We start from the raw sequence: 12,077 nt of genomic DNA, 5'->3' as shown, positions 1-12,077 counted from the left end.
CCAGCACACCGTTCGTTACATGTTGAGTAGGAGTACCGTTAAATAAAAGTTCTTGGAATTTGTTTAATCAATCCATTGTGATATTTAAACGGCAATAGAATACCTCAAGTTTGCTAAGAGGAAAAATATTAGCGCATGGTTTGACAACTATGACAATTGCAATGATCGCCTTCCCGTAGGGCCCGAGCCACAGGAAATCGAACCGATTGATTTTTTGGTTTAGAAAGTTTAACAAATTGGCTTGGCCTAGGGGAGTGGATTAAGGGTTTATTGCAAAGTGCCTTGTTTATGTTGATTGTTGTTGTAACTGATATGTTATGTATAAGTTGTTCTTTATTACGTATCAAAGAGGGGTTAGAACGCATAACTAATCAAGCCTGACTTGTCCAAAAAGAAAAAAGGAGGAATTGTGGAGAGTTTTTGGAAGAAAGAGGACATGGGCTGTGTGCTGTGAACAAGCCAGAGCTTGATGTGGCTGTGGTGCAGGCTAGGACCTACACGCAAGGTTTTTCTGGAGACACCAAAGACAGAAGGGAAGTAAACAGAAGCTGGTCTGACCTCGGCCCAGGCTGCGGGAGGGGCACTGTTGTCACTGCGCATGAACAGTTCATGGACAGTGCCCTGGAGCTAATCACCATGGCGGGGGGGGAAGAGTGACTGCAGAGAGTAACCAATTGTAGCCTGCGCTTTCCGCGTGGCCATTGGGTAAAGAGTATATAAGGGTTGTAAAAACGTGCACTGGTAGACATTGATATTCAGTGTTGTTAAACGTTCATTAAAGGGCATTGATGTTAAACTCATATTGAGCCAGATTCTTTGTCCTTGACCGGTCCGCACATCGCACTCAAAGAGTTCTACCGTGCCAAGTTTTTCATTCTCCATCAAGTGTCCACTAAAGCTTTGTACTCCTGGGGGGTGTGTTGTACCAGGCCATCATATTTGTACAGTCCAATAAACTCTGTTATCCCTTCCCTCCACCTGGTTAGAAGCAGGGCACCTCTAATTTCTGTATTGCACAGTCTCTGCGTGTGAATTAGAGGTTCCTTCAAGAGCATCAGAATCTCTTCTGCTCCTTTTGTAAACTGGAGCAGCCACCTTCCTAGGAGTTTTTCCTTTTATCTCACGTACTCGTTCCTGAAGTTCTGAGGTAGTTCTTCCATGCCACTTATTCATGTTTTCTCCCTCCTTATGTAGGAAGAACCACAGTGAACCTCTTTTTGTGGGCTGCCTCTGTCCTCTCTCTCGAGACTGGAAATGCCTTTTCCTAAGACCTGAAATATAGGTTCGTACAGGTCATGAATGGTATGTGTCTTCTCTGAGTTCTTTGATTTCTTGCAACAGCTTTTCAAACCGGTGTCACGGAGGCACCCCGAGGCTAATTTAAGAGACAACAGGGTCCAAAACAACTTTTATTAAACCGGTGAGAAACAGGGTTTTAGCACTCCAAAAGTGACTTAAATATAGGTTCGGGTATCGGTTGAGGAAAATTATTAAGGGGCAGCAACTAGTACAACAGGCGGTCCACAGAGTGCATGCACGTGGCTTCACCCAAAACAATGCCGAAACCACCCCTGAGTCCCAGAGGAGTACACACTTGCCTGAACACGGTGCGGGATTATTCTTAAAGAGATACAGGTAAAGCGTACGCTCGCGATTCCGCGAGGGTAAATTTATAATACACTCGCAATTCTGCGAGGGTTAATTTACTTTCACGTGCGAATAAGCACAGAATACTACACGTGCTTATGTGGAAGCATGGGAGGAAAATACACTCGCGATTGTGCGAGGATAAATTTATAATACACTCGCAATTGTGCGAGGAAATAAAGTTACGCTAGCGATTGTGCGAGGAAATAATTTAAAGTACGCGTGCAAATGTGCACGGAAAGGATAAATATACTCGCAATCCTGTGAGGGGTTTTACTCACACACGTGGCGGCAAGGCAAGTGGAGTCTCCATCCCGGGGAGGGGGGGTCTCGGCGGCAGCATCTTCAACTCGTGCTCCGAGAGATCGGCAACAATGGGCCCAGTCTCGACGAGAGAGTCCCGTTTTTATACTGGTTGATCAGACCTGACTGTAGGCATTCTAGAAGCTTCTCTGCACCCCCACACCATGTGTGGGGTGCCCCTGAAGCCTCCAAACATCCCCCACACTGGTCACAGGTGCCCAGCGGCTCACTGGCGCCTTGGCAATCCCTTCTCCCAGTGGCCCTGGCCAGGGTGCTCTGGGCCAAACAAAAGAAGCTGTTAGCCTCAAGTAGCAGAGAGAGGGAGATGTGCCTACTCCCTCCATACTGAAGGAGGAGGGGGGAGAGAGGGGGGTTTGCATTCTGCCACAACCGGTCATTAGATTTTTCACACAGTTTCTCCACAACAGACACAAGCCCGTAGAGAACCAGCAAGGCTATCCTCAAAGTCCCGGAGCTGCTCAGTCACTTCAGTAATATTTTGTACACCTCCAGATGACCAGACCATTCCTGCCAATGACTTAGCATATGCAGGTGGTGCACTTTGTACAAATCTGCGCCACAGAGGTCGTGTACAATTGATTCTATCTGGGTCTGTCCCCTCTTGGCTGTTTGGTCCAAAATAGATGATCTCTTGCACAGCTAATTCTCTCAGGAACTGGATACCTCTCTCTATACTATTCCATTTCCCTAACTTGGATATACAATCTTCCTTGTAGGGAAATCTTACTTTCATAGCTGCCAGGAGTCGGGTCCAGAGAGTAGCGGCATTAGACTCTCTTGAAATTGCCCTATCAATGGTGGAATCTTTTGACAGAGATCCCAGCTGCCTGACTTCACCACCTTCCAATTCAATTGTTTCTGCCCCATTGTCCCAGCATCGCAGCAACCAGGTTAAAATATTCTCGCCTTCACGACGACTGAAGTCTTTTCGCAGATCTCTCAGCTCACCTGGAGAAAAGGACCGAGTGGTGGTCACTTCATCTCCTCCCTGTGCTGATGGTGCCCCTTGGGTTGATGTTAGCCATGTGCCATCATCTACTGCATGGGTAGTCTTTCTAGTGACTTTCTTACAACCGGCAACTGATGCTGATATGGGTTCACCATCATTTGATTCATTTTCAGAGTCTGAATGACTGTCACAGTGATTGCTGTGGTTACAGCAGCAACAGTGACCAGTGTGTGAAGAAGTGGGGGCTGCCTTGTTAGCCTTTGAGGCTGGAGAAGTAATGTTATTTGCAGCGACCTTGGCAGAGGAGCTCTGGAGAGGAGCTGTAGCTTCAGGCTGTGAAGCCGCCGTTGGGGGGTCATTGGCTGCAGCGGCAGCTTTCACTTTTTTGCTCTTTCTCGAGTGGCTAGGAGTGTTTTTTGCGAAAGCTTCCAAAGACGCACAGCAAATCTTAGGACTAAAAAGAGACGGAAACCTCCTATTGAACCTCATTTCTCTTAACAGTAACACAAACTGAAGACATTCAGCAAACCAAACAGCAGCATCATAGTTCTCTCAAAGCTCCAAGGATATTCAAAGCTCTCTAAAACATTTGCAAATTTTCCTAGCGAAAAAACGAAAGTATTGTTAGTCAGCCTTTCTAAAGATTCGCTCGACCAATTAGCAAACACAGAACCATATTGCTGCTTTATCTCTCCCGGAGGCTTTTCAAGGTAAAGCAGAAACGAGTAGAAATTAATTAGTGACTGCAGTAAAATGAAATAAACCAGTGCCAAACCACACAATATCATTATCACCATTGTCCAGTTTCTTGTTATATAATGAATACTTTGATTTAGAAAGAGGGCCCAGCACAGATAAGGAATCACCGAACACAATGTAGAAAATAACTGATACAACTTATGCCATAACATCTTTAAATCAGTGTAATTCACTTTGCCTTAATACCACTAAATAATGTCCGAAGCAAACAGACGCGTGAGTATCACAACTCTATGAGTTGGCATCGTGCCAAGAAAATGGAAAGGTACGTCAGAGCAGTAGAAAAGCCAAAAATCTCCAAATTTACCCCTTTCTCTTGCCCCACATTGGGCGCCAATTATCTGTCGAGGGTTAAGATTGCGGGGTGACAATCAAACCCTGGCAGATGTAATGTTAACCTCCTCTCCCCCCTCTTCCCCTTTTGCCCCTCCCTCTCTCACCTTCCCACTAAGGACAGGCGATCGGGAGGAAAAGAAGGACAGAGAGAAGAGAGTTGGAAAAATTAAAAATGTTTTACTAATGCTACTAATAAGAATAGAGAAAATAATACAAAATATACAAAACCAATCTTGAAAGTCTCAGCAACTGCAGAGCCGGCGCCCAAAGTCCTGGATTGGACTCTGAAGCCAACCGGAGCTGGATTCAGGCTGTCACTAGGCCTCAGTTCGCAGGGACGACTAGCAAGGTCCTCTCCTAATGTCGGCCATAAGGAAAAAGGGACGAAGGAGGAAAAAGGGCAAAAGGATGAGATCCTCATGATCTCCCACTTTTATATGAAGTATTCACGTGAATGGAATGTTATACACCATTGATCAGTTTCTTGGTCACCAGTTTCTCGTTGCCCCTCTCGTGAGATGTGAATTTGTCCTTATCAGTAAGTTAGCATTCCATTGCTATGTTTACCAAAACATGTGTCTGGTTCTCCAGGAAAATGCAGCTAATATGAAGGCTTTAGCTGACAGGCAAAATTCACTAAAAGAGAAACTTGTTTTTTAACAAAACCAGGACAGTTTTTCAAGACTTATCCTTAAAATTTTGGATGGCAAAATTAATGTGAGCAGATCATAAATTTCAGCACTTGCTATTTCTCAGCTGTTATTTTTGTGAACTGTTTAGTCTGTGGCTGTAGTCTTGTGTAGACCTCTTGAATTACATGGAATTCGACTTAAAAAATGCAAGTAATGTGATCACCTAAAGCAAAACATTTGCCATGACCGTTTAGGACATTGAATTTTCTTCAGAGAAACACGAGAAATGGCAGGTTTGGAAGAATCTCTAGCAAAATCTCATTTGCTTATTGGTTTTGATCATCTGAGTCTTTTACACAAGGTTATCGAAGGGCTTCCAGATGATGAGGGAGAGTTGGGAAAGCTGTAGGAAGCCTTGGCATCCATTTGTGTCCTGACAACCAAGAGGATGAACCCCATCCTTGTGGGCACCAAACATGGGGTAAACAGTCAGTCAAACGAAGGGATTGTCCCACTGTGTTCAGCATTGGTGCGGCCTCACCTTGAGCACTGGGTGCTGGACCCCACCATGTAAGAAGGTTGTGAAGGCCCTTGATGCATCCAGAAGAGAGCATGAAGCTGGTGACAGAGCAGGAGGAATGTCCTGTGAGGAGCAACTAAGGACTTTGGACTTGTTTGGAGAAAAGGAGCCTGAGGAGTGATCTCATGGCTCCCCACAGCTTCCTGAGGAAGGGACATGGAGAGGGAGGTGCTGAGGTCTTCTCCCTGGGATCCAGGGATAGGACAAGAGGAAATGGTCTCAACTTGCACCAGAGGAGGTTGAGGTTGGATCTTGGGAACAATTTCTTCTCAGAAAGGGCTGTCGGGCATTGGAACAGGCTGCCCAGGGCAGTGGTGGAGTCACCATCCCTGGAGGGGTTGAACAGATGCAGAGATGAGGTTCTCAGGGACATGGGTTAGTGCCAGGGTTGGGTTAACGGTTGGAGTTGATGATCTTGAGGGTCTTCCAACCAAAATGATTCTCTGATTCTATGTTCAGGAAGCATTTCTTTGCCAAGAGGATGGTCAAACCCTGGAACGGACCTCATGCAGAGGTGGTCAATGCCCCAAGCTGTCAGTGTTTTAGACGTACTTGGATGATGCTCTTAATAACATATTTTAACTTTTGGTCAGCCCTGAAACCATCAGGCAGTTGGACTAGATGATCGTTGTAGGTCGCTTCCAACTGAAATCTTCCTCCACTCTTCTCCTCTGCTCTTCTTCTTGTTGTTGTTGGTTTTGGTTTTTTTTCTTTTCCTTTTTTTTGTCTCATTTACTCAGCCAATACTGAAGCTTCCTCCCTGCCTTCTCATTTGATATCAACTACTGGGCAAGATCAGACAATGCCAGGATCAGGGAAGGAAACATATTCAGTTTCCAAAAACATGAGTAGAAAAAATTCTCGAGTATCAGGTAGTTTACAGGTTTGTTCACAGATGGCAGGTTCAAATTATTTTAGGTATATTTTTATTCAAAAATACACATTATTCATGGTTAGCAAATGAGCCTTTTCTGTATTGGTTTTGATGTTTTATTTGATTTTGGTCTTTTTTTCAATTCCCCAACCACTACATGTAGTAGAGAAAGTGAAAAACATATAAGAACCCCACAAAAAAACCATCTATGGGAATAAACCCCTGGAGACTTCTAAATGCCACTTTCTAACCTCAAAAGGATTGAATTTGGTGCTTTAACTTGATCCCTGTCAATTTTGACCATCTTTACTTACGTTAAAGATGTACTTGGGTTTCCATGTTCATTTTCATCCAGTTTGTATTCTGGAATCCCAACTGATCTGATGTGAGAGATGGAACTACCGGACAGATTCCTGGCACTTTAGTCTCTAAAATACTAATACTAACCTCTGTTGGTTTGGATCTGAACATTTTGGACTTCTGTGGCTTCAATATCCATGATTATTTAAGACAAAGAATGTTGATAAATCAAGTTTTAATGGAGCAAATTAATTATTTTTTCTTTTAATAGATTGAAATTTCTAGAGAATATAGCTATGGTAATATTTGTGTAGTGAGAAGGCATTAGAGGAGTTTTTTTTTTTTATTTTCACTACCTCAAAAAAAAAAGTGAAAGTTTATTATTATGTAAGAACATACATATATATATATATATTTCAGTTGGGGTAACACAAGCCAGCCCTGATTTCCCAGACTTATGTAACCCAACACTCCACTTTTTAGCTATTAGAAGTTGACACTGCAATGTTTTGTTATAAGAATTCAAAATGTTGATCAGATGGCTTTTAGTTTTTATAAGAGGGATTTATAATCTTCTTCTGGAGTGGGATTGTAGTACCTTGTGAGCTAAAGTTTTGTCCTCAGAAACAGAATACATGAATAATATACGCACACACACCATGAATCAAACATAATGTTCTTTATTTTCTGCAATATTGCTTTTTCGAATTTTTCAGTACTGTATTGTAGCTAAAGATTGCCTTTTGCTGTAAAGTAAAAGTAAAATGCCCCATAAAACACACAGAAAACAAAAATTCCAGTAACATGTAACTGTAGATAGAGCAACTGCTGGAAAACTGATTTCAGATGTATCAAGTCAGTCTGATTTCAAACTCAATATCCACAATTAGTCTGTGAAAGTTGGATGTAATTTTTTTTTTTTTTTAATGTACATATCTCAGGGATCTAAGCTTTGATTTTATTATTCAGGTTTAGCTTAGAGGATTTAGTGATGGAGTCACTTAGTCTTTGATGCCCTATGTCTGCCTCAACAAGGCATGAACCCTCTGGGTGAAGTTTTTGGGAAATTTCTCCTTTTGTTTGGTAGTTAAGCCTAAATGTAATCATCACACTTTGGGGCTTAAGTCTTGTTCTTCCTGTCTATGGAGAACATTGGCAGGGATCAAAGATAAATTATAATAAAAAGCTCCCACAACTTCTTGATTAAAGAGTCTAACGAGATCGAAAGGCTGGAATGAGACCTACACAGACTTGGAATAAGGTACAATTTTCTAAGTAATGGGACTGGTAAAATATACTAAATGGACTCATGACCATTTAAATCTTCTAAGAAGCAAATTCTAAAAGATGCTCTTTAATCTGGTTTTGGAAAAAATTCTGTGGGTAGCTGGAAGGGCAGACTTGTGTTTTGAGGGTTCCCCTTGGTGTGGGATCCTGGAAATACCATTTTTTATTTTCTCCATCCCCGGCCTGTGGAGAGAAGAACCAGGGTTGATCAAAACACGCTGTGGTCAAAACAAAAAGGCATGATGGCTTAAGAAATTGCCTCCTTGCAGCTGCTTTCTCTTCTGAAAATTAATATATTGGCAAATGAAATGTCAAAAGGGATTGCGTGTTCCTCAACTTCCAGAGCAAAGGTAATTAACTGACTTGAACCCAGTTGAAGACACTGGTTTTGATGAAGCCTTAGACTTGAAGCCCCAAGGATCAGCCATTGGTGACACTTTTTTCTGACCTGTTCCTTGCCCAAACTACACAATTCGGTCTCCTGAAAGAGTCTTTTAGCCGCACATGTCCACTAAAGGGATTCTAGAGGGATGCTGGCCCGTGAAATGCAGGCGCTAGCGGTAGGTGAACCCGTTGGCCGAGATTCAACCTCTGAAGCTATGAAATGATGTTTTTTTTGATTTAGTGAGGAGGTTCCAGCCTAGAGTTAAGGGGACTTTTTGCTTCATGCTGCTGTAGGGATGGCAAACAGGCTGGTAGAAGCATCTCAAAGACCTGTTTTATTTATCTCACAGGATATTATGCTGCTTGAGGTATTTTTTTGAGGACTTACCACAATCTACACCCTGGGCAGACGTCCCCTGTGAGCTGGGCTATCACACTTGTGTATTTTACACCATTATACGGTGAAGTATTTTCTGTCTAAAACCTATGATAATAGATGTTTGAGGTTATATATGATCTATGTGCTTAGTATTTGACTGATGATGCAGTTTGTTGCAGATCAACTACTCAAATTAATTAATTTTCCATGATGAGTGGGAGGATATCCTGTGAGTAGACATAGCAATAACTCTTACTCAAGAGCATCCAGAGTCAGTTAGGATGAATATTCAATCTTTTATTGATGGCTTTATCATTATTTCATGTAGTTTTTCACAAAAAAGCTCTCCAGATCTTAAGTGCGTAACTCTGTTATGATAAAGCACCATGTTTGAGGAACTAGAACTCACTAAAGGAATATTCTACCCCTGGAATCCCAGAGCAGTTCAGTAATTCCATGTGATTTTTTTTCCCTTAAAGCAAGATTTCAGTTTCCATGAAAATCAGTTCATTTTTGTGAATACTCTCAGGGGTTTTTATGGTAAACTTTGTAAACCTGGTTCAGACACACGCATTTGTATTTTCAAGGTGAACTGAGAGAGGCAAAAAACTTCTTAATGCATTGTTAACCCTCCAAAAATAAAAATAAAATTAAAAAACAATTTATTTGATTTCCAACTTGGTGAGTTCCCTTTGCAGTAGTGACAGAACCAGCATCTGAACCCAGGTGAACAAATTAATTTTATGTCAAACCGCTCCATTACTTACTCAGCAGCTTCCATTGACTCTTGGCACAAAACCTGAGGACATGAAACCATGAATTAGCTTTCTCAAAGGCAAATACTTCTTTTTTCTGTTCTGTTTTTTCTCCCTTTACCCTTGTCTTGCAGCTATACCTGCCGCCACTTGCGGAGATATGTGTATGTCTTGGACAAACTTTATTTACCCCACTCCCTCTGCTCCACGCTGCAGCATTGCTTCTCGACCCTCAGTGACAATGGAGAGGAACTCTTGTCTTTAACTTGTTCTCATATTCTCAGATCCTATGCTGCCAGGTTATTAACCTCTCTGCTCTCTGTTCACTGCATGCTGCACGTTCCGTGACTGATCTGTGCATGTTTGGTTTTTTTTTCAGTAAACTGAAAAATGACATTAAATTGTTAAGGGGATGGTTTGAGTCTTCATGGCATCCTTGATGCATATCCTAAAAAAATCTGGTGGAAATGGGAGTCTAATAACAGCTTGTTGTTGTTGTTGATAATAATAATAATAATAATAATTTAGAACACAACTTCTGAAATTAACGTGTGGCCTTTGGAAGTTTTTAATGCTTTTAATGTTCAAGTATTTTAATCCTATTCCAAAGCTATGACTTAAGAACATAAACTGTGATTCCCAAAGCTTCCATAGTTCATTTGGAATTAGTGCAGAGATATAATTTGTCATACATGTAAGTCTCTAATACTCTGTCGAGGGTTAAGATTGCGGGGTGACAATCAAACCCTGGCAGATGTATTGTTAACCTCCTCCCCCCTCCACTTCCCCCCTTTGCCCCTCCCTCTCCCCCCTTCCCACTAAGGACAGGCGATCGGGAGGGAAAGAAGGACAGAGAGAAGAGAGTTGGAAAAATTAAAGACGTTTTACTAATGCTACTAATAAGAATAGAGAAAATAATACAAAATATACAAAACCAATCTTGAAAGTCTCAGCAACTGCAGAGCCAGCACCCAAAGTCCTGGATTAGACTCTGTAGCCAACCGGAGCTGGATTCAGTCTCTCACTAGGCCTCCGTTTGCAGGGACAACCAGCAAGGTCCTCTCCTAATGTCAGCCATGAGGAAGAAGGAAAAGGGACGAGATCCTCGTGATCTCCCACTTTTATATGAAGTATTCACGTGAACGGAATGTTATACACAGCTGGTCAGTTTCTTGGTCACTGGTTTCTCGTGCCCCTCTCGCGAGATGTCCATCTGTACTTATCAATAAGTTTGCATTCCATTGCTATGTTTACCTAAACATGTGTCTGGTTCTCCAGGAAAATGCAGCTAATATGAAGGCTTTAGCTGACAGGCAAAATTCACTAAAAGAGAAACTTGGTTTTTAACAAAACCAGGACATACTCTAATACTAATACACCTCTTATTTTGGTGACACTGTCTCTACAAATTGCTTTTCAAGAATGGGTATGATAGAACTTTGCCCTCAAGTTCAGTAAATTGTCATGGCAATTAATGATAAATTAAGATAGATCTGCCTTTTTTTATATGCCTGATCGGTTTTGATTATTCAGAATAAGAACAGTGAGAATCCATCGACCCAAAATGACAATATAAAATCCTTGTTCGTGATGCAGAGTTATAGACATTCTACAAAAACTGTAAAATAGCAGGGAATTTAAAAATAAATTCTACTTGCAATACCCAACTGTTTTCTCTAAGCTGTTTACTCCAAGTTAAAATTAAGTTTTACTGTTTCACTGTTGATAATTAAATATCTTAACCAAGACACTATAGAAGTTTTAGGAAAACAAGGAATAAAATATGAAGATGGAAAGCAGCCAGGGTGGAAATGCAGCTTCCCAGTGACAATAGCAACAGACCACACAGGAAATATGAGTAAAACCAGCTTGATTGTCAAGGGAAGAAAATCTGACAAAACAACAACAACAAAAAGTTTTATAGTAGTACATCGTGATGGAGAGTTACGCTGAATGATCTCAAGAGGAGATGAAAATTGAGACGTCCCAGGGGCATTTTCAGATTAATTCGGAACAGGGGTATGGTATTAAAGTAGGCAAAACACTAAGATTTCAAAGGGATTATTTAAAAACGCATAATAATAATATTGAAGGCAGTCCACACCAAAAGCTTGTTTAAGATAGAATCTGAAAACATGAAATAAATAGCTTAATTATTCCAGCTCGTTTCAGTGAAATCTCTGCAACATTGGCAAAATCATACTTGGGAAGCGAAGTGGCTTTATTGATGAAAATAAACACTGATAATAATATATATACTTTCCTATAACAAGCTTGTGAAGTTTTTAGAGCAAAAAGTTCATCTAGTTGGTCCCCATACTGAAACAGATAAATGGTTTACTGGTATTACTTTCTGACATGAGAGTTGTGCATCAGTTGAGATATTATTATTATTATTATTATTATTATTATTATTATTATTATTATTATTATTATTATCATTATTATATTTTTTATATATCAGCTCAGAAGATTGTAAAATCTCAGGTTTTCATTCCAGGCTATCCTTTTATGAGATAGGAGGAGGACGGAGTATTTGAAATAGAACTTGCTGCTAGGAAAATATCTAGGTAGGAGTTTTTAGTGGCTAATTTCTGGTAATATATGATTAGAAAAGTCTGCGCTTAGGAAACTTGCCTGCGTAAGTCTTTAAAGGGCATTAAATAAAGTGGCATAAATGGAGGTGTCAAAAAAAAGGGTATTTTGTGAATCCGTGCATCCATCCCAAATTAAGTTCTCCAGTAATTTATCCTGCTTAGAGAAGAGATGGAATACAGAAATTACTAAATGCAGAGAATTAATTATGGTGATTTATAAATCATGACCCTCCCATACATGACTATTGTACCTTTAATTTGGAGATGGGGAGAG

The 12,077-nt window shown here is 41.0% G+C and overlaps 1 pseudogene; it reads left to right on the top strand.

Annotated features, from left to right (window-relative positions):
- The window catches only part of LOC136115740 (dymeclin-like), a 210,031-nt pseudogene that overhangs the window by 82,729 nt on the left and 115,225 nt on the right, over nucleotides 1-12,077 (top strand).

The sequence above is a fragment of the Patagioenas fasciata genome, chromosome W, assembly GCF_037038585.1.
Source record: "Patagioenas fasciata isolate bPatFas1 chromosome W, bPatFas1.hap1, whole genome shotgun sequence".
Classification (NCBI taxonomy): domain Eukaryota; kingdom Metazoa; phylum Chordata; class Aves; order Columbiformes; family Columbidae; genus Patagioenas; species Patagioenas fasciata.
The sequence above is the reverse complement of the archived record's forward strand: the minus strand, read 5'-3'. Positions and strand labels throughout refer to the sequence as shown.